Here is a 24,211-nt window from a genome sequence, read left to right on the forward strand (position 1 = left end):
TGATCAGTATTTTGGGCGATATGAAGTTGATGACAGCCTTTTCCTATGGTGACCAAATCATTCCAGAGGATATTAATCTTCATGCGTTTCATATCAGGTCTTGCTAAGATAAAATCAAAATTGACTCTGAGCACCACCAATGCTTGAACCTTTGATTTTTTACCTTCAAACTCCACATCAGCTGACGTCCATCTATTATATTCTCGACAAGAACTATCGTAGCCGCAGACACGAATTGTCTTCCCACGCACAATGTTGTCAGCATCGACTAGGCTCTCGTTGAATAAACTTACAGAAGCACCAGTATCAATTAAGACTGACAAAGTGCGGCCATCCACTAGCATCTGGACACTCAAAATGCCTGTCTTCTTCCTCAACAGTGCATTTCTCTTCATTCAAGTCCTGAGCCTGTACATTGGGCGTCACGCTGCAGTGTCGGTTACAATCAGTGCTAGTCTTTTCTGCCCCCAATGATGTGGCTGTGTTCTTGTCACGGTAATCGCCTCTGCCGACCGACATCTCCTTATCAGGTGCACGGTATTCAGGATATGTAGCATATGTCAGTGCTAGTAGCAATTCGTCCATAGTAGTAAGCGACCTCACTTGAATCTGTCTTTGATAATGTCTAGTCATACCATGTACAACAAGAGTGATGACAGAAGAATCCGCCAATGTGGGGTCAGCAGTACGAAGCAACCGCCACTTTTCAAAAACGTACTCTTTGATATTAGTGCCTCTCTGCCTGTAGACAATAGCACTATTCCAGAGCTCTACAGGATTCATCTGAAAGGCACTCGAGAAGCTTTTCCTCCATTCCGTCCAAGAAGTGTTTCCACGCGATGTTATTTGCAAGTGAAACCACTTCCGTGCGTTCCCACTGAGAAAAGGTCTCATATTACGTGTGCGGTCTTCATCTGTTGTCCATTCGTTTTTGTTACAGGCATATTCGTAGAAATCTAGCCAAAAAGCTACGCCTGATGAAGTGCCATCAAACAAGTCCGGTTTCACAAAAAAGTCTTTGCGCTTCCCTCTCACATTAGCAGCTGAAATAACAAGTGCTAACAGCTGCTCCTGCTGTGCCATCTGCATCATCTGCATTTCTTGTAATGCGCGAATTATGCATTCTGTCTTAGAATCAGTGAAATTAGCTGGCGTCTGCATTTCATGTGCCGGTGGGGCTCTTCCTAAACAAGCATCCAAATCATCAAGATTCATGCTGACAGCCACACTACCTTGAGTGACGAGGTCATCTACAGAGGCTCCGGCTACATGGGAAATCGTCTCCAGAAGACTCGGAGCGGTGGTGTCCTCCGGCAGCCCGAGATATCTCTCACCATCCGGTTGGAAACCCACGATGACGGGTCGCCCCTCACGGCGCGTGATGCCGAACTTGATCTTCATTTGCAGGTTCCAGACCTCGACTGCGCCAATGTAAAGTTTCTACGTAGACTTAGTGACTCCATCCGTTTATTGTGTCATTCTTAAGCAGGCTTCTCTTCTTCGTCGTCCTCTTCTACCTTCCTGGGCCGTGGCCACTGGCGATGTGGATCGCTACATATATTAGTAGTCAAAATATAGTAGACAGTGTTGAAACTACGCATACATTCAAGGCTGAGCCACAGCATGAGAACACGGATGAGCAGACACACACGATGGTCACTTGAGTTGGCATTCTGTCTATCTTTACCAACAAGCCCAGCTGTACAATGAGTAATATTATGGCGACTGCAGCATAGCAATGGTCTAGTGGCATAGTCTCGACCTCGTATAGAGGAGGTACTAGGTTAGAAACTTGGGAACTGCCATGAATCTCACAATCAACCCTTATCCCTCGTTTTCCCACAGCTGCAGTCAGATGTGCTGTATTTTGGTGGCTGTCAGGAATCACGAGATCCAGACAGGCTGCCACTGGAAGTCCCTTGGGTTAGGTGATACCTCAAATATGCCTCCAAATATTTCACTATATAAACCTTTATAGAATGAGAAACTTCTCAAGAGCCAAGTTGTTACACACAAAAGAAAACTGTCACTAAATAGTGACCAGTTTCATTTGTTTTGCAAGTCACAGGTTGTGTGCATTTGACACTGCTGACCAACTCTTATCTACTCTCCGATACAATATCCATAGTCATTGTAGTATTTATATTAAAATAAAAATACATATAAGATTGGCCTGGTCAGAAAGAATTGCCATTTTGGGAGGGGCTAGGCTGGAGGACAATTTGTCATTCCTTTCTCTTCTCTGTGATCGAGCTGATCAACTTCACTGCAATGGTAAACGTTCTGCAGTTCCCTGCATTCACATATGTTTTCAGAGAAAAATATTATGTGGAGCCATGTTTGTGGTAATGCAACGCAAGATATATGCCGTGTCGCATGACTCTTTAGTAATATTGTTAAATTCTAGTTGTGACCAATCTTGCTGCTCTTTATCTGGTTCCTGGTGAGTTCGTGGAAGTTCAGGTCACGTGAAGATACTCGATGAATTTTCTCTGCGAAGTTCTCTTTAAAACTCTAGCAGCTGGCATCATAAAGCATGTGAATTGAGAGCAAATGTACATGATACAGAATAGTTCATTTTTGCCTGCCCTCTGTTTTATTTCTGGATCTGCAATGAACAGATCCACAGCATCTTGCTCATAGGCAATTAGGCGGTGGCTGTCTCAGCGATGCTAATATCTCTATTCTAGTGAAAGACAATGTAAGCTACTGTTTTTGAAAGCATTCCCCAAATGCGGCTCGCCATCAAGCACCAAACATTTAATGTCTAAAAAAATAACTTGGAGAAGTAAATGCCCAGTATTCTTTTTTAGTTTTCAGTAAGCTTGCCATATAGCTCAGTGTTAACATGCAGGTTAGGTTACAGAAAGCAAAAATAAACGACAATTAAGACTGCTTGGATGGCAAAAAAACATGTGAATCAAATCACTTTTTTATTGCGATAGCAATTATATGGACACTCCAAAGCAGATTTCTGCCGTCGCCGTGAGGTTCCGTATGATGTCAACAGCGATGAAATCGTCGCCGCGCTCAGGATACTGTATGTGCGAGTGAAAGGGCGCGAGGGACGCACGCTTTCACGGGGAGACGCACGTCGGAGAGCAAACGTGCGTTCTGCGCCGTGCTCCCTGAAGGGCTGCAGAATTAAGTGTCTCTTTCCTCCTTTCCATATATAGAGAGTAAACGCAACTTTTTTCGTCGCGCGAAAGGGTGTGAGGGGACGGGAGGGAGGGAGGGAGGAGAGGCGACGTTTAGCTGCGGCACCAAATGCATATTTATATAAAAACGCCGCACGCGTTTGGTGCGAACGTGGGCAAAACGCCAACGGCGTCGACAACAGTTCTGCGCGTTGCTGGTGCTGCTGCATGTTCAAGTTTATACAGCTGATAAAACTACTATCCTTACTCTGTATAGATCTCTACTAATTTGCTATCGCAATTGGTGCTTCGCCTTTCGGGTGAAACTCCGACTAATTTTTTTGTTTTGCAATGACTTCTTGGGAAATAGGAGGCTAAGCAAATGGTGATATGGCTACACTGTAAAGACTGGATAAGATGGATGACTGAATCTGCAACAGAACATTTGTGGACATTGTGTGAGTCACATTTTCCATGCTTTTTCGCCGACTAAGCAAGACTACATGCAGTGAGGCAGCATAGGTTACTTTTCTATGCTTTTTTTGCTGACTAAGCAAGACTACATGCAGTGAAGCAGCATAGGTTACTTTCCTGGTGCATCAGCATGGGCTTTCTACAGTTGACTTTCGTTAATTCTACCCTGACGGCACCAACGAAATTGATCTAATTATGCGGCGGGTCGAATTGAACATGCAAAAAAATGCTAAAACACGGCTGATTCATATGGCAGTATGTAATTGACTTTAAGACGCCTCCGAAACAAACGTGCGCCAACTTTCTATTTTTCCAAACTATAAAACTGAAGTGCAAAACCCAAGTAGAAACCTAACGCATACCTGATTTTTGAGAATGTCAGCTGATTTTCTAAAGTCTCCCTCGCTGCAATACAGCCATGTTATGCGGTAAAGCGTATGAATGCTGCAAATGCGGTTTTATTTTCGCACTCGAGTGCACAATGCAGGCAGTTTCCGGCTCAATTTCCTTCGAAAACAAAATGTGCCCTTTAGAACCAGGTCAATACCATAATCGGACATTGTGAGCTACCGTTATGACTTGAATATCTTCCTAGGGTGGGTCAAAAATAGGCGTTTATAGACGTTTGTTTAATGCATTCACTGTCCCCTAAGCTCTGCCGAGAAAGACGTTGCCACTAAAAGGGGTCGTTATTGGGGTCAGGTGCATGCCTGTTGCTTGGTCAAGTTCGGATTATCTGGCGAATGCCAATTTTAGGATCAAAATAACAAATGTTTAGGGCCGTAGAACTGCATAGGAGCTGGCCAAGATCTTTGGTCAGAGTTGAATTAACCGAAAGATTAACCAGAGTTGGATTAACGGAAGTCTACTGTATACACTTTTCTGTTCAACAAGGAGTTGCCATTTTAATATGTAGTTTTCTTCTATCAGTGTGGTAATTGTGCTAAATTTAGCATTTGGTTAATTTAAAAGGACAAGTTTCAAAGCAGGGGCATGCTTTGAGACTTGAAACATTTGAACATATAAAGGTAGGACACATTAACAGCTGCTGAATTAACCTAAGTTGGTTGTATTATGTGCATAGCATGTGGTTGCTTTTTGGGAATGTGGTCATTCTGTAAAATAAAACTGCATTTGTTTCAAATAAATTGCTGAATCTACTGCTTGTGTGTTTTCCTGTGCTCTCTGTTCTGATTGTGTGTTTGAAAGCGCAGTGAGTGACTGCAGACAAATGCACCAGGCTTCGCTTTATCATGCCAGGAAGCATTGTGACTTGATAAAGGAGCCTCAACCCCTTCCATGCACACACACTTTCTTGTGCATAAGCCAATTAAAAGAAAAAGACCTACCTTTTCTCACGGATTTTAAAACCTGCCAGTATTAAAAACAGAGTGAAGCTGGACAAATGCAATTTACTAGAAGTATTATTGCTAAAGCCTCTTGTGTGTGCAAAGTATGTGCATGCAGTGCTGGCTATGCCTTGGAAGAGCCCTGCAACAGCTTTCACCACACTGCTTGCTACAGCATTGCTGTATTTTTCATCCTGAGAGCAAAACTACAGTTTATCTCTAGAACTTCAGTAGCACAATCGACAGCCGTTTCTGCATGTTTGATGCACTCCTGGCCTGGGAGTTTTCGTCCTGCAGGCAAAACAGATGGCCGCGGCATTTTAGGAACAGCAGAGCATACCTTGAAAGCCCCCTGTTCACCAGCAGGTTTTACCAGCGAGAGTGGAGAGGGGCACAATAATTGGACTTTGCATGGTGCAGCAAAATACCTTGAAAAGCTGCTGCTTCTGGCGCCCATTTACAATGCCATGCTTGTAGACCTCAACATGGAGCAACCCCATTTTACTTTATTATTTAGAATACTGTAAGCCCAAACGGGCTGGGCTGTTGCAGGGTGGGATGTGCATATAAAATAGAGTAAAATCTGTCAAAGATAAAAATACACATTACAAGAAAGAAATACTGTAATAATACAACTTATAAAAAATAAAACTCCGAATTCCGTTCAAAAAAATTCAAGCCATCAACACCACTGAAAACTTCAGGAACAAGGTTATTCCACATAGCTATAGTGTGAACAAGAAATTAATATTTGTACACATCAACTCGTGAGTTATAGGGTGAAAAACATTCTTCCAGGTGGGAGCAGGTGAGTTGAGGTAAATTTACCGTTCAACTGATAACGGGACTTTACGCAGGCTATTTTTCTCCAGACATTTACTGTTTGCAGTCCTGCCCTTGTTAGCAGGGCTGTTGCAGATTGCGTTCGTCGATAGGAAGAGTAAATAAATCTTGCTGCCAATTTCTGAACGCGTTCAAGTTTATTGATTTGGTATTGCTGATGAGAATCACAAATTACACTGGCATAGTCTAAGCCCGGGCATAAATGGTGCTTTTACTAAAATTTACTTCTGAATTATTCTACCAACGTGGTGTGGCTATCTATGATCGCCGTATAAAACTGGGGCAAACATTGCATGTCTAAAACGTACAAAAGCTGGCATAACTGTAATGAGTGACCTGCATTCATCTGAAATGTGTAACATTGCAAGAATGGGCCAAGCTAATTTAAACATTGCAGAGTTTAAGTAGTCCTGGCACAATCTTTTTCTTATGCGTGTGTAGCTGTCAATCAGTTAATTACACTATAAAACTTTATATTGCTTCTGTGCACAAGAAATATATTATCCTTAATGCGAACATTTAAAAATGCCAAAAGGAAGTGTGGCTCCATGATTTCGCGACATCATGGCATGGTAGATCAGAAGCAAGTGATGCATGCTCCAGTTTGTGAGTAAGCCATGCCATTATTGTGCTATTGAATGCCGAACATGTCAAGGCCTCTCTGCACCACAACATTGGCCTTTCTTTCTTGGTGCACATTTGATGTGTGATGGGAGGAGCCACTTGGAAGGTGAGGGTGATGCTCCATGTTCCCTGAGAAGTGCCAGTAGAAAAGTTTGTAGAGCAGACTCATTTTGTGCTGAATGCACAGAAATGTCTGAGAAGCTGCTGAGGTTGCGGGTTCGATCCTGGCTGTGGCGACCTCAGCAGCACAATTCTCATTCGGATAGGGGCGGAATACAAGAATGCATGTGTGGATTGGGTGCACTATAAAATACCTCAGGCAATCAAAATTAAGCCGGAGTCCGCAACCACGGTTGTGGCTTGTAGAACACCAGAATTAAATTAATTTTAGCTAATATGTCTGAGAAGGGTCAAAAGAGTATTTTATTTAGTGAATGAGGTCTTGGCATTCGTTAAGAATGCTCAAAGCACACCCAGCTTTTCAACGGCATGGTGTGATCTTAAAAAGCTGGCATGTACAACCAGATTAATATAAAAAATTAAGCACAAAGCTCCTATGTCAGTGCTCCGTTATGTGGAAGCATGAGGGACACTTGTCTTTAAAGGCGTCATCTAAATCCTGTGTAGATATTAATTGATGAACATCAAATGGCTCTACATCTAAGGCAGTGGTTCTCAAATGGGGGTCCGCAAAACCCGCACTAACAAAAAAAGCAACCGATTTTTTTTTTTGTGGCCGCTGCAAGTCTTGAGGCATTCTAGTTGGGGACTGCAGAAATGTTTCCCCTTCTACATAAGATGGCTGTAAAGCTTTTGTTGCAGTTTTATATCATATGCATGCGAGCATGCTTTTTCCATGCTTGCATTCTTGAAAAGCAAATACAGAAACAGGTTGAATGTGGCTGCAGACATGTGACTCTGCTTAAGCGTGACTGCATCACGTATTGACAAGCTGTCCAGATTGAGTTGAAGTGGCACTTTTGTTTGACCATTCTTTGCCAAGTAGCAATAAAAGGCACCTGTTTCACGCCTCATGTTGGGTTAGTTTATACCCCCCCCCCCCTCTCCTGTCATTGCAAGTGGTCCCCATCACTTCCACCAATCCACAAGGGGTCCCCGACACATCCATGGCTGAGAACCATGGATCTAAGGCAATTATAGGGTGTTAAGACAACAGGAAGCCGCAAGATTTTTGTTGTGCACTGTTCCTATAGAAACAATATAGGGCAACAACAAAACTGTTGAGCCTAGTGAAGAATTCATTCAAGATCCTTGTGAATTTGGCAGGCTTATTATTACTAGAGGATGTTCATGCCCAAGCCTCATCAGCGTGGCATCACTGATTTGAAATAATGTTTATTTTGTCATTCTGCCAGAGTAAAAATTCTCAAAACCTGCTAGGCTGCACTTTAATTTAAAACCAGCACTTTATTAATTTTTACATACCACACACCTTTAGCAGCGCTTGAGCTAATGCTGGTCGTAATCTACTATAATTTAAACCACATGGCCATTGTCATCGCATTATTTTTATATGGTCCTACAATATATTCCACTGTGTACAATTGAAATATCTGCCAAGGACAACCAAAACAGTACGATTGCAAACTGCTGAATTCCCCATCTGCGGAGGTGGCTGGCTGATTGCCGTATGAGGTGCTTTGTGAGCTGGCATTGATGTTTAAATCTCAACTGCTCTGCAAGCATCCAAAAGAGGCTTTGGGATACATTCTTACCACAAGAAGAGAGACTATATAATGAGTGTTGCCTATGAAATATGGCACACCCATGACGAGGGATTGGCCAGGGTTCTCCACGAATGCAACATCAAATGGCTTCATATCCCAACTTAATTGATAGTATATAATACTGATGTGTAACAAAAGTAAATGACAAATTAACTAAAAAAGTTACCAGGTCTACTTATGATTGAGCCACAAAAAGAAAAATGGAAACATGTTAATAGTATCAAAGAAGTGCCTGTGATCCTCCCAGTAGCAACAATATGATTATGCACCAACTAACAATACTCTTCAGACACTTCCCAAGCTGACATACCATTATCTACAAAATGCTATGGCCAACATGAAAAAGGCATAGCTGTCAACATGTTTTTCCGGCTGAATATGTTCAGAGAAAAAGAAGAAAATTATTGTATTCCATATCCTCACATGAAACACTTAAAAATATTGTTACAAGCCATTCTCGCACATTGAAGAAGGCACTAGCAAGGCGGTGATGAAGACAATTGAGGAAGCACTGATGTTGTTATTTCCATTACAATACAAACCTACACTTGCTCATTTGAAAGTGTCAGTGCACAATTCGACACGGTAGAAGCTAAATGGCACCATGTACTGTTATGAAGAACACGGAACAGACATTCCAAGGAAATGCAAATACAGCAAGGAGGTATTCGCTGTTGCTGTCAACATATTTAGCCAGTCTGAAGGGTAACATTAAATTCAAAAACACCTACAGGCCCACTATGCAATGCTTTTTCTAAACTATGCAAATCTGCAATCTGTGCAAGTCCTTATTGACCAGGAAAAGAAAAAAATATTTTGAACATTTAACGAAAAATAAATGTTGCAACAGTGCAGAAATGTATCTTTTGTACTTTCTAGTGACATACGGGTAGAGACAGTCGGCGAGCACATGTTATTACATGAGACACATCTGGATCTTGGAACTCATGGCAGTGCGGCAGGGCAAATACCACTGTCATACCGGTGACAGGCGTCAGTTCAACGCCTCCTCTAGAGGAGGCGTTGGTCAGTTACAATACTGGGTTGGAAGGTAAACCTTTCAAGTACTCCTTCAGAAGTCCAAGCATGTGACCGTTAAGTAGTTTAGCATCACTAGGGGAAAAATATAATCAATTTCACAAATATCACAACATCCAAAAAGTGGCACACCGCTTTGATTTTCAGCTGACAACTATTTTTGCTAAAAGCCTCGGCGCGTAATCACAACCTCAGGTAGCTTAAATCTAGGTCACATGAAATTGGAAAATATAGTGGCTAATGTACGTAACACTGAAATTTGCTATCTTGTGGACATATGAGCGAAAACTTAATTCGAAAAGGTTTGCTCGAAAGCAATGCTTTCACGGACGTAACGCTGCTGCCCATCGCGAGTCGTAAGCGAAAAAAAAAAAAAAACAAGAAATATAATAAGCTACACGATCAACAGATTCTTGAAGAGGTGCATGGTTTCAACAGAGATATTTGAAGCAGATCGTTATTGGATATCAAGAAATGTGCAGTGGGTCACAGCGAAATATGTGGTAACCGACTGATTGACGGTAGTAAGGATCACAGCCTAAGTTTTTCACTATTTACACCGATAATGTAGCACGTATTTGCGCAATTAAATCACCTGCTATGCGCAGCAACCGCACTCGATTGAAGGCGCCAACGCAGCGACGCACCATTTGCTATTTCAGAATCACGAAAAACAATGTATTCACCGAAGTACAGCGGCGGTTGACCTGTCGGCAAGCCGTTAATTCACATATGGCGAAAGCAAATGTCACGGAGTCCAAGCCCACGAAACTGCGCTCGCAAGAATATCGCGCACGCTTGGGCCGGTGCAGCCGACACCCATGCGCGCGTGAACGAGGAGCGAGCCCTAGTGTCTGAGTTCGAGAGTAGCTATTTCAAAAAGCAAAAAAAAAAAAAACAACAATGTGACGTCACATCCGGCAAAGGAGAGTTGTTCTCCTTTCTCACCTTCTCTCAGCTCACGCATGCGCAGCGACATCGGAGCCCTCGGGGGCGACGTTCAGGTGGTTAGCCGCGTGTTCTAGGAGCGGGCAACAGGCGGCAAACCACCTTAACCAGCTGCTTTCCACAGCTTCCGGCAGGCGGCGAAACAAGTTTATGCTAGCTCGTCGGTGGATCAGCTCGCATCGCCATAAATGAAGGCAAATTTGAATTTTTTTTCTTACAAACCAGGCAGTTAACTGCGGTAAGTGTTATACTAAATGAAGCAGACTCAAAATGCGATCATTCTGCAAAATTTGATCAAGAAGAGTGCAGCGGTGAGCGCACAATCCTTTTTCGAACCGGCGCTGCGAAATATTCCGGACCCTACAAGAAAGGCTGGCGGCTTGCTTGCTCGTTGAAAGAGGATTTTAAGTCTCACTGTAAGCGTTTACCTTACAGACGAAAGGTTCGAGCAAAACTTACGCAAAATGAATGTGAACTGGCGTTAGAAAACGCCAAAATAAACAAAAGTTTAGTACCGAAAGCCTACAGTTCGGACTGAACCTGGATACCAAAATAGCCCCTCCACCCCTCCAATACTGATTGCATAGTGTACAATCAATATTGCATGGTGCACCGATAGACTAAGATATCACGTTGCTTTTACATTGAGCGTTAGAGCATTATTCTGAGCTGTTCCTGACACCATCCACAAAAGTGAATTAGGAGGTGATATTTTGAAATCGAAACTGAAACCTGTTCAGGCACCGCGGCCGTAGCGTCGCCACTATCGCTGTTTACAGACATGGCGTCGTGTTATGCTGCGTGCGTATCTCTGTGGTGATGCAGTCGTCGTTCAGTGACTTTTTGTTTTACTATCTCGTGATGTCGCTTTTATATTGCGCTCATTAACGAAGTAGGAACTTCTGGGCCGGATATGATGCGTCATACGGGAGGAACTAATTCAACAGCAACCTACTGCAACACAACCTCAGTGATCCCTTTGTTTGATTTGCGGACGGACGTGATTCGTAGTGTTGGAGGATACCGTCTTCAAATGCTTCCGCACAACAGTGAAAAGCAGTGCCGAAGTTCCTTCTCGACAACGTGCTCTGTGGCGAGGAGAAATGCTTTGAAGTCCGGGCACATCGGGAAGTCGGCACATTGCCCCAAGATCAACGGACGCCCGGCAATCGGCAGCGCGGCACATCGCCACAAGACGGACGGACGCGTGTTTTTCGTGCCAAAGGTAGGTAGCCGTGCATGCTATCCTTTTTACGTTGCGCGTTATCATTGCTCGATGCATTGTTTCCCTGGAAATTGAACAGCGTGGTACCGAATGCGGTTGCAGTGGCGTTGAATCTGCTTGCGCACTACGTTTGTAGAGATTAGTCGCTACTAATACGCGCTGGTAGTGAGATAAGACGTGCGCACTACCACTCGTAAAATTTTCCCAGTATTAGACGCAAAGATATTCCGCCGGCAAGATGATCACCGTGCATTTTAAATTTGCGGTTTGCATTAAACGCTGTATTGACTCGTAACGAAGCCGAAACGTCGGTATGAATACGTCCGAGCTACAGCGCTAAAAAATATCTGCAGCCACCGCGGTGTTCTGCGAACCAAGAGTCGATACCGTAAGACAAATTACGTTGCATTTAGAAGTGTTTGTTTTGCGGCGCATTTTGTTTGTACGGAGCCGTGATGAGTGTGCACGGTTGCACTTTTAATTATCGGCGTTTAAGGAATTAAACGATAATATGTGTAGCGTGACACCGAAGTTGATAGCTGATGCATATTGAGAGAACTTCGTATTACAGTATCCTCGGCGGATTTACGCAGTTACAGAAAATGCTTCTCTTTAATTACGTTTTTCCAGATTTCATTTTGCACTGAAAAGGGCTGTTAAACCGAGGTAGTTCGTACAGGACTGCAAGAAAACTGTGCCTGAAATACACAGCTGTGTTCTCGTTCTATTTGCGTAGTAGTTTTCCGTTCATTTTACAAGTGTGGGACAAATGCAATGGCAAATTGTTGGCTTGCGAGCCTGAGTGGTGGTTTGCAGTGGTTATCGGCCGAACACTGTAGAACAGTTGCCATTTCTTTCTTAATAAATGTATGCACTGATTTGTACAAGCTTTATTTTTTTTTATTAGAGAGACTGTTTGAATGTGAAAATTTCGATTCTGTGCAACAGGTCCAAAGGCATTTCATAACACTGTCAATATGGAAGAGGCAATAATGTTCCAATTGCATATTTTATATCAAGCTGTTTGTAAAATACGGCACATGTTGGCTTCGAATGGGCAGTAAGCTTCCTGCACTGTATGTGCGCCCATGCCTTGAAGGTACACCTGAGCTTGAGATTATTAGTTGCCATTTGGTGCACTACGTATATTGTGGAAGACGTCTGCTGCTTTCTTTATGTGGCGATGGGTTCATCAAGAAACCATTTACATGCATTTCGCTTGTTCTTAGAGTGAAATAATGACTGCATATCACTGTCAGGAATTATAATGCACCTGCTCTACTTCCTCTGATAGTGGTGTCGTAAATTTGAATTTTCACCTGCATGGAGCAAGAAAGTGGGCAGAGTTGTGTGATCTAGAACTTGTCGCACATTATATATGTGGTTAGGCATTATGTATGTGGTCAAGCATGCTTAGAAATAAACCGCCACCTGACGTGGTTGCTTAGTGGCTATAGTGTTGGGCTGCTAAGCACGAGGCCGCAGGATCAAATCCCGGCTACGGCGGCCGCATTTCGGTGGGGGGAAACTGTAAAAAACACCCGTGCACTTAAATTTAGGTGCCCGTTAAAAGACCCTCAGGTGGTCCAAAGTATTCCCGAGTCCCTCACTACTGCGTGCCTGATAATCAGATGGTGGTTTTGACATTTAAAACCCCCATAATTGTTTTTTGAATTAAACTGCTTTGAATCCAAGGCAGGTCAGCTGGAATTGCCTTGGCATAACACATCACTACTGCCACACTCAGAGCAAGCATGCTGTAGCTGGTACTACTTTGTCGGACGTAAACAGACCTGTGGAAAGCATAAATACTGAAAAAAAACTGCAAATTTCCGAAAAGTTCCAGGAATTCAACATGCATAATACCAAAGGTGGCTTAGCAGATTTTTTGAACTGTCACTGTGAATAGAACATCACATGGAAAGAAATTTATTGTACACTTATTACACTTCAGGTAACACCTCAATAACTTCAGACACACATTTCCTTCCTGAAATCTCAGACTGTGGAGTAGCTACTTTAATGTGTCAGTAGGTGCACCTCATTAGTGGGATCAGTTGGGGTCCTTTCAGTCTTTATTTGCTCATAATAAACTTATCAGCTGATTGGTAGACAATGCGCAAGTGCTAAAATAGTCCTTGTGTTTGTCACAGTGTCATCTCTTATTCAGTGCAACAGTTGTCTGTGTGAAACTGTATGCTTTTGTATGTAATAACGTCTAAATTGACTAGCATCTGTTGTGTCACTCGACATAGTTTTAGAGCCTGTCCTGTATTTCTGTACTTTCAGAAAACCTGTTTTTTTTTCAGCCTCTTCCTCTGCAGATGACGTTGGTGATTAATATCTGTGAGCAGCACTGACCTATGCCTGAGTGAAGAGACATATAAGTAGGTAAGTCTAGGCTTTGTTGTTAAATCATTTTGTCATTGTCGTAGCTGTAAAATAGATTTATGGAATTTCAGTGTGACATCTCGTGTGGTCGGGCTGAATGAATTGCAACTGTGATGCATAAACAAGGGAAGTAAGGCATGTTGTTGGGCTTGTCAGTTCATAGATTCAGCAAAAATTTTTAAACTGCGCAAAGAAGACACAACGTGAACAGAAACATGTGTGAGCTTCAATGTTTCTGTTCACGTCTTGTCGTCTCGCAGTTTAAAAATTTTCTTGAAACAGGGGAACAGGCACAAGTACTGATTTGGAACGAAAAACTTACTGAATGTACAAAATATATCTACCATAAGAATTCAAATGCAACCAATTCTGAAACTACTTGAAAGTGGTTCATTTCCAGGTTTAGCTGCACTTGTAACAGCGGTCTAATTTAGACTCCAAAACATGCACTTGAGACTACTGCATGCTTAGAAACCAGCTACAGTGTGATTACATGTTGCACATCCATGTAATTATGCGTAACAAATATTCCTGTTCGCATTTCAATTAATGCTATAACTGAGTAAACTCAAGAAATAGTGTGCATATGCTTTTGTCAGTAACTTCCATCTGTTATGTGTGCCTCATTGTCCTGTACAGTAGATATTATGTATGCTTTTCCAAGAGTCAATGAAGTTGCTACTTATTGCAAAGCTAGAAGTAGGTGTGGCTCACACTGTTTTTCGCTGTTGTTGCTTTGAGTGTTACATATGGCTGTACATTATCCCGTGGCATTGTCAGTCTCTTAACTATTCGGTGGCATCTCAAATAAATGCTAGACTATTGATAGGTGTAGTATAAATGAAGGTTTCACTGGCAGACACACAGAAAGTTGATGCTTTCTGAGGCATATAATGTCTGTGCACCTACACCTGCAATCTTTCATTGTTTTTTTGCATGAGAAGTGGAACACACGAAGAAGATATTCCTCTTATTGTGTTCAACTTGGTGCCATGGTACCATGAATTTATACCAGCCAGTCCAAATATTATTTGTTTTTGTTAATGTAATCTTTGACACATGCCAAGAGAACTAAATTGTGGTTTTTCGCATTACAACTTTTTTTAGAACAAACACTGACCTGCTTATGATAATGTCAAAAGCAATGAGGAAAACCAACCGTAGCGTCTGGCATGCTCACAGAAGGCACTACAGATACAAGTGTTTAACCTGAAATAACATCTTTTTTATAGACAAAGTTATGCCTTCCTGGCACACATCTTTGGCTGTTGCTATACATTGTTACAATTAATTTGTTTCGCTTTGGGATTTTTCAGGAACCTGGTGCTATTAAACAGTGGACGACAAGTGCATTTATTAAAGGGCAGCTAAATGGCTACCATACCCATTTTTACATTGTTTTTGGGCTGTCTCGCTCTGTCATTAACACTCCCTAGTTTCGCTAGCCATTTAGCAGCTCTTGTAATAAATGCACATGCACTCAACTGTTTAGTAGCGCCAGGTTTCTGAAAAATGCAAAAACCAAAAAAGTTTAGAAGTGCACTGGATAGCAAAAGTCATAGACAAGTGTGTCAGTGTGGTTTCAATAAGCTGATCAAAACGAAGCGATGGTATATATCGATAAAAACTTGTAACTGTAGTGCCATCTGTCCACATATGAAGGAATTCATTTTTTTTATTTGCCAATGTACTAAAGTGTTTACCAATGCACGGATCACCAATCCTAAAACTCCACTTATCTGTAATCTGTAGAGTCAACTCGACCCATTTCAGCATCGAATAAGAGCACATTCAGAATGGGGATGGCAGCTACATTGAAGCAATGAAGGCACAAAAAGCACTATCTGGTGTCCGTCTTTTTTTTTACTGTGCTCACATAATGTAGCACCTTTGGCCTATATAGCTTCTACAGCTTAATGGAATAGAATATATAACACATGCACTGCAATCGACTACATTTTTGGTGCAAAAGAAAGTCATGCTAGCAACTAATGAATGCAACCTTTAGGTTGCAGGCGACAAACCTTCACGAGGTTGGCTACCCAAGTTACTTCCTGGTGCTCATTGCAGAAGGCCTGCTCGAACAGTCACTGCAGAGGCAGATGTGTGCTGAATGGCAGGGTGTGCCACCCTTAACAAGATAAAGGATGCTGCAGGACCGTATATCACAGCCTTTCACACAACTTAAAAAGCACAGCAAGCAGACATCAACTTTGTCTATTCTGCACCAAACTAGGTAGCATTTACCAGGAATGCCACAAGTGTAAAATGTAAAAAAAATGGTAAAGTGTTGTCAAATGCAGAGAATACATTATATATCACATTGGATTATTCTGTGGAAGAAGCTACATAGGCTAAACAGGCAGATGTGCGAATGAGGCTGCGTGAGCACAGTAACAAAGTGAAGATAACGGCACCAAATGGTTTGTTGTTCCTTCAATTCTTAAAATGTGGCTGCCGTTCCTGTTTTGAAAGTACCGTATTCTAGGTAGAAATGGGTGTGAGTTGACTCAACAGAATGAGTGGATTGTCAGGGCTGGTCACGTATGTATTAGCAAATGTTTTGTGTTGTCAAAAAAAATCGGAATTCCTGCATATGAGCTGAGATTACCGTGCAAGCGTCAGCATTTTTTTTGCAATTGTTTGCTGTTGTACTAATGATTACACTTATACATGTATTCTCTGACGCACAAGCCGAGGTACAAGATGGGCTACCGGGAAATAAAAGTTCTTCTTGAATGTTAGCAATATGTCTGGGTGTGTTCATACGCTTTATGTTGACCTCGCCTGCATACACTATACTAGCATTTCAAGTGCTTCCATGTCCGAAGCTATTGAGCTATACAAGAGAATGTGTATGTTGGGTGAATAATTCTGCAGTTACAGTTATATCTTGAGAATGTGTTAGTTTGAACTGTGAAACTTGTCATCAGCACAAAAAAGGGCTTGGGGGTTTTTCAGAAATCGAAGGACCTAACCTACAAAATATTTTTATACAAATGTGCTTTAGTGTTATGAGTATCGGTCAAAGAAATAACACTTCATATCTATTACAGGTGCAGATTGGTGTAGGCTTTGTGCTGCCTTATAACAGTGGCAGTATATTTAAAGTGTACATCAGATGCCAAGTGTGCAATAGATGTGGGCCTGTGGACACCAGCAGAAGCTGGGGAAAGACGCCTGACTGGGCAGGCCTGCCGCACAGTTTGGATTCAACCAGAAAGCTTGCGGCAACACCGGAGAAAGTGGCTGCTGTGAAGAGTAAGTTAACAGTTACCTGAATTTTACCTGAGTTACCTGAATGATTTACATTCACTACTGTATATCAGAAAGTTATCTGGATGAGTAGCGTTGACACAGCAAAAAGAAATGCCAAACAATGATTGATGCTAGTGCCTACTGTTTATTGTCTTAAAGACAAGTGAGATTTTCAGCACCTTATGTTCCTTGAAAAGTGTAATGCAGACTTGACATGTTCGATCATAGTTTTCCATGCTGCAGCATTCATCCTAATGCTCTTGAAAAAATGTTTCTGAGTAAAATTAATTTGGTTCTGACACAGCTTGGCAAATTGTGTGGTCTGAAAAGAAGCGATTTAAACCACTGTCTTTCCAATGTGGTGATGGTGGTGATCTATTTGTTATAATCTGCAACATTCAGAGCCATGCGATTTCTAAGCACACCTGTCTTATTGAAATTTGTGACATGTGTCCTATCAGTACTTTTGGCTTACTTGCAGCGATTTCATTTTATTTGAGAATAGAAATGAAGAAAGAATTACTACACAAAGAAAGCACCTTGCACATTAGTGGCATGTCAGTTATAAAATGGATATCTGTATTTGTCGTGATAAGCCTGCGATAAATTATGCCTGTTGTCGACGCCAAAAAAAAGCAAGGCACTGAGGCATCATACACAGTTTCAGCACTCGCCTCCAGCTTGGATTAGAGCAGATTGACTACACAATGTGACTGTAACTAGCCTTTTCCTTTCTGTGCAATTTCAATTTCTTTCTAAATCTAACTACCACTAACTCTTTTTTTAGCACCCACAAAAGTCTCCCACAATTTCCATTTGCTGCAAGAATATGTTTATTAGAAATAAACGAGCATAACAGATTGCTTTGTTTTATTTTGAGACACTTCCTTAGGCTACTTTACATTGAAGATGTATTGCAGGTCAGCTTATCAAAAAACAATATGGTGTTTGAACAAAGACATTGATTGGAAATGATGCATTGTGGACAGCACAGAAAATCAAGGACTAAGGAAACAACACAAAATTGTTGCTGTCTAAACTGAAGGTTTATTTAGAAAGCCTTGGTGAATATGACGGCCTTGATATAAATGAAGAAAATTTCTTAAAGGGCCCCTAAACATAACATCTGACAGTTGATATTTCAAAGAAATGTGCACATGATGTAGAGAATGCCATGACCATAGTCTGGTGAATGCAGCAGTGCTATGTGCTGTGGGAATGCCACAAATAAAAAAAAACTCATGTACTGCTCCCCTGGCCTTTCTGGCACTGCCTCCGTGCATCACGATGTCAACAGGGTCCTCCAGGTGACCTCGGCGTTAGGAGCAAAAGCTGTCGACCAGTCAATCATCGAGGGACAGAACCGACATGACGAGAGCCAATGTTGTGTTCTGAGAATGCCAGAGGGGGTCATGTGTTCATGTGCACTACAGTTCTCGTTTATAACAATTGCAGATATAACGAATTATTGGTTTAAAATGACAGCATTTTATTGCATTTATTATTTTCTGACCATGCCTGTTCAAACTGCGTCCACATATAATGAACATACTCAATAGCACCGTACTGTTAAAACAAACATGTCAAATCCGATCGCAGTAAAAGGAGGGTGCACACCAAGTTCTGAAGTTTGCAATTGCGATGGGACTTGGCGCATCCTCTGCACCAGTTTAGTCATGATGATTTAACTGCGAAGATGAGTGAGTGCTGCCCGTGGATTTCAGAAATCACAAGGAAATTCACTCTTTTTCAACCGTGCAAGGGTAATCATGCTTTCAAGGCATTTCTCCAGTGTTCTTCAGAACGAGGCCGTGCAGTGTATAATGGTATTGGCCTTTGGAAACTGGCGCACATGGCTCCCTCAGGTCACGTGTGCTCTATTCTCAGTGTGACACTGCTTACAATCTCGGAGGCCACGATGGCACTCGTTTTTGCACTGTTCTCTGCGTGGTACTGCGCCTATTTGAACCAATTTTTTGCTTTCTCCATCAATTTCCTTATTGCAAGGTTAAACTGTATAAACTATGACTGCTTGCTGCCCACAAGGTGGGGAAATTTTATTAGTTTAATATCCTTTACAGAAAGGTTAATTTCGTGGTAAGAGTGGGTTTAACCCGATTTTTATAACGCTTGTTCGAGGTGCAGAAATGGGAAATTATGGGATTTTATCAGAAATCAAAGGACCTAACCTATACAATATTGTTTTATGCAAGTGTGTTTTAGGGTTACGATTACTGGTAAAAAAAAACATACTTTCTATTTGTTGCAGGCGCAGATTGGTGTGGGATTTGTGATGCCACTCAACAAGTGGCATTACATACTAAAGTGTACCACCGAAGCCAAGTGCGCATTAGGTCTGGCACAGCACCTGTGGACACCAACGCAAGCTGGGGAAAGCCCGACTGGGCCGGCCAGCCGGACTATCTCTGATGCATCTGGGAAGCTTCTGGCAACACCAGAGAAAGTGGCTGCTGTGAAGAGTAAGTGAACATTCACCTCATATAAGAAACTTGACTGTATATCTGAAAGTTATCTGGATAAGTTAACGTTGATGTACACACAATGGAAAGAAATGCCAAAGCAAGAATGATGCGAGTGCCTATACATGTGTCTTTTTCTTAAGCCGTATATATGCACTGTCAAAGCAGCATAGGATAATATCGAGATATTGGTTTCTTGCAAAAACTGTCTGCAGTTTCCCCTATAATCGGTTTCAATGACAAGCAATCAAGAAAGTCAGCTGGCAACATGTGCCTTATTTGAGCATAAAGATGAGGAAAGAATTACTACACAAAGAAAACACCTTGCACATTATTGACATGTACGCTATGACATGGATAGTTGAGCTTGACCTGTGTGCAGCTTCCTATAAATTTTCATGCCTGTCATCAGTGCCCTAAAAAAATCAAGGTGCTAGGCATCATGCATAGTTCTAGAACTCGCGGCCAGCCTGGATTAGAACGGATGACAACATAGTGTGGCTGTAACGCCTAGTTTTTCTGCGCAGTTTCAATTGCTTTATGAATGAAGTGCCAGTAACTCTTGTACTGCCATCAACAGTCTGCTGCAAATACCGTTTGTTGCTAAAAAGGTTTTTAGGAACAAACGAGCATAAGAGATTGCTCTGTATATTAAGATGCTTCCTTAGGCTTTTTTACATTGAAGATGTAGGCTAGCTTAGCAAGGAAGCTATATGGGGTTTCAAAAGAACACTAAAACATTGGTTGCCATCATTGCAGCTAAATAAAGCATGGAAACCAGCCATGACTACGGCTTGTACATTCAAAAAATTTTATGCCTACTTGGCTAATGCTAAAGTTACGACCCGCTTCCTCGCCCACTGCATGAAATACAGACTGCGAGCAACAGGCTAACGGTAGCAGATGACAGAACTAGCACCTTGCAGGTCTCCTGCATTCGTTGGAGACATCTTAGGTTAGCAGCGCGACGATCTATATGGAAGCGAGAGAAGGGATAGGAAAGAGTACTGACTTGCAACAATTTTACTGCGCACATAACCAAGGTTTAAATACCACACTAAGGCACAAAAGAAAAAACAGAAAGGTAGCACATATTCAGGACTCGGCTTCCAACATACAATATGCAAATCATGTGGTTAAATATTGCACTTCTTGATCGCACAGTGACAATGAAGGAGCACTGACACAGCGCTCCTCAGATTTGTGAATTTCGAGCGCTTCAATAATTTCTCTAGGATGTTTGTTTTTGATGACTGATAATTTATGCGCTATCAAATAAGGGTTTGCAATGGTGGTCTCTGCAATGAATACCAAGATGACCAGAAACAGAGTTGAAAACGTGACTATGCTCCTTTAATCGTTCATTGAGACAGCGTCCCGTCTGACCAATGTATTCGCGGCCGCAGGAAAGAGGAATGTTGTAAACAACACCTACAACGCACGTGACGAAGCGGTTATTATGGTTGGTTCTGCAGCAATTTTTTTTCTTTCTTAAGGATTACAGTTGACCTGCCTGCATAAGCGTGACAGCTTATGTGGTGCCAAAAACACAACATCGTCACCAGCACGCCGACCAACTTTCTTGATATTATGGGACGTGTGGATGTAAGGGATGATGCTGACTTTCTTCCTGGACGTGGCAGAATCTGAGTGGCTAGCTTTTTATTGCTTTTGCAAGCTTCCGATTACTGACGTCAGCAGACTGCCTGGGTCGCCCGATTGCTCAAGTCTCCGGGCCTGTTTCCCAAAACTGGTTTCCATTAAGTGGTGACAGGACTTTGAAAGGGAATTAGTGAAGCATAGGCTAACGATTCCTTGCTGAGCTTTGAATGGGCTGAGTTAAAAGGTAAAAGAGCTTTGCAAGCTCTGGGTTCATACATCCAGCACAGCTGGTTGTTCCTAAAAATGAGTCAGGTCTAAAAACCTAATCGAGTCGGCAACTGGCAGCTCATGGGTTAACACAAATGTATGAAGACATTCTTTAAACAGCGATAAAGCATCACAGCAGCTAGTTTTGACAGTGTCGGCGTCAGTATCTAAAAGAACCAAAAATCATCTACAAACCCAAAAACTTTTTCCACGAAAGACGCAAGGAGTTTGGAAAGTGCACAGCCGTGAGTGGCTAGCAAGATGTCACTCAGCATGGGCGCTATGAATGAACCGATGCAAACCCAGTCCCTTTGTAGATACGTCTTCCCGCCGTGCGCTTTCCAAACGCCTACTGTCTTTTGTGGCATGTTTTTAGGTTTGTAGATAATTTTTTAGTTCATTTAGATACTCACGCCGACACTGTCGAAACTAGCTGCCGTGATGCTTTATCGCTGTTTAAAGAGTGTCTTCATCCATTTGTCTTAACCCATGAGCTGCCAGTTGCCGACTCGATTAGGTTTTTAGACCTCAGACTCATTTTTAGGAACAACCAGCTGTGCTGGATGTATGAACCCAGAGCTTGCAAAGCTCTTTTACCTTTTAACTCAGCCCATTCAATGCTCATCAAGCAAGAAATCGTTTGCCTATGCTTCACCAATTCCTTTTCAAAGTCCTGTCACCACTTAATGAAAACCTGTTTCGGGAGACAGGCCCGGAGACAAGCAATCGGGCGACCCGGGCAGTCTGCTGCGTCAGTAGCCGGAAGCTTGCAAAAGCAAGGAAAAGCTAGCAACCCAGATTCTGTCACTTCCAGGAAGAGAGTCACCGTCATCCCTTACATCCACACGTTGTCCCATACTCTCAACAAGTTGGTCGGCGTGCTGGTGTCGATGTTGTGTTTTCGGCACCACATAAGCTGTCATGTTTATGCAGGCAGGTCAACTGTAATCCTAAAGAAAGAAAAAGCTGCTGCAGAACCAACCATAATAACCGCTTTGTCACGTGCGCTGTACGTGTTGTTTACAACATTCCTCTTTCCTGCGGCCGCGAATACATTAGTCAGATGGGACGCTGTCTCAATGAAAGGAGCATAATAATCATGTTTTCAACTCCGTTTCTGGTCATCTGGATATTCATTGCAGAGACCACCGTTGCAAACCCTTATTTGATAGCGCACAAATTATCAGTCGCAACAAAAACAAATATACCAGAGAAATTATTGAAGCGCTCGAAATTCACAAATCTGGGGAGCGCTGTGTCAGGGCCCCTTCATTGTCACTGTGCGATAAAGAAGTGCAATATTTAACCACATGATTTGCATATTGTATGTTGGAAGCCGAGTCCTGAATACGTGCTACCTTTCTGTTTTTTCTTTTGTGCCTTAGTGTGGTATTTAAACCTTAATTACGTGCACAATAAAATTGTAAGTCAGCGCTCTTTTCTATCCCTTCTCTCGCTTCCATGTAGATCGTCGCGCTGCTAACCAAAGATGAAACATTACCAACATGCCCGTTAAGCCACCCTTGCATTAGAGACAGTCTAGCCAAGTTGTGGCTCTTGAAAACTGAGAGAAATTTGGGTGGTTGAAGAGCAGACAAATTATGCGAAATCGGAAGCAATAAATCCGCCTGATGGTGCTTCGAATGCAGCTGCCATTTGACTAAACTTTGCAGTAAAGCCAAACTCCTGATGAGAAGAGGCGTAGCTTTGGCAAACACCTACTAAAATCCCATGCGACTCAGCAAAACAGTGTGATGCATGTGCATACATTCTCACTGAAAATAATTCTGCTCTGCCATGTGCGCTGGGTAGCATATTTGTGTGTAATATATACTGCATTGTATTATTTGAAACTTGTTGAATCTTTTGCAGCAGATTTCCTACATTCACTTATTACTACGAATGGTTTCAATAACAATTTAATTCTATATTTATTGCACTCTTTTAGACTGCCTGGAGAAGTACATCGGGGAACATCCGATGGGGCCACCAGCACCACCTCCAGAGCACCACCTTGCTTCTGTAACGAAGCACCTTTGGAGCTTCTTCACAGAAGCGGGCGCGAGGGCAAGCGAGTATGGAAGACGTGAATCGCCTTAACCTATTGCATTTTTTCAATAAAGTGTGAAGATATAGAACATATTATGGTGCTATACATTGATTCCTTATGGCATGAAAATGTAGCGGCATACTTGGCCACATGTAGATACAGACTGCACACTTTCCAAGACTCAAGAACGCATGAAGATAGCCCATCATGAGCTTCCTAAGTGCAATGGCTGCTCCTTCGATTCATTACACAACTTGCATTTGACCTGATGTGCCCACTGTTATACCCAGCATTCCACCCATCGCCCAGCATTCCACCCATCGCCCAGCATTCCACCCATCGCCCGGCATTCCACCCATCACCCGGCATTCTACCCATCACCCAGCATTCCACCCATCACCCAGCATTCCACCCATCACCCAGCATTCCACCCATCACCCAGCATGCCCACTGCCCAGCATGCCCATTACCATAATCCACCGTGATGATGGATGATGGATTCCATCATGCCCAGCATCGGGCAAATTTTCAATAGGGAAAGTAAGCATGCTACCAAGGTTCAGTTAACCTGTGGGGGAGGTCATTTTATCAGTAATGCATTAATTAAATTTTACTTTCCTCATTTTGCATGTTTTCCTGGACTATTCTCACCCTTTCTTTTATTTCTGAATTCTGAAATTGCATTAGTGCATTGTGCGCCGTGCCTGAGAAGCCCATCGCAAGCAGGCAGGCAGTCAACGAACTTTATTTTAGGTCCTGAGGAGCGACTCCGAGAAC

General features: G+C 42.4%; 1 long non-coding RNA gene across 2 annotated transcripts; it reads left to right on the forward strand.

The window, feature by feature from the left end:
• The first annotated feature begins 10,844 nt into the window (after positions 1 to 10,844).
• Positions 10,845 to 23,966, forward strand: LOC119435389 (uncharacterized). Of its 2 annotated transcripts, none has more exons than XR_007464691.1 (5): positions 10,845 to 11,386; positions 13,676 to 13,777; positions 16,834 to 17,038; positions 19,305 to 19,515; positions 23,333 to 23,966. It is a non-coding gene; the product is annotated as an uncharacterized LOC119435389 (long non-coding RNA). The 2 variants fall into 2 exon arrangements; XR_005188831.2 differs by having other exon boundaries at positions 10,846 to 11,386; positions 13,696 to 13,777.
• Positions 23,967 to 24,211: the final 245 nt, after the last annotated feature.

The sequence above is a fragment of the Dermacentor silvarum genome, unplaced genomic scaffold (genome assembly GCF_013339745.2).
Source record: "Dermacentor silvarum isolate Dsil-2018 unplaced genomic scaffold, BIME_Dsil_1.4 Seq670, whole genome shotgun sequence".
Taxonomy (NCBI): Eukaryota; Metazoa; Arthropoda; class Arachnida; order Ixodida; family Ixodidae; genus Dermacentor; species Dermacentor silvarum.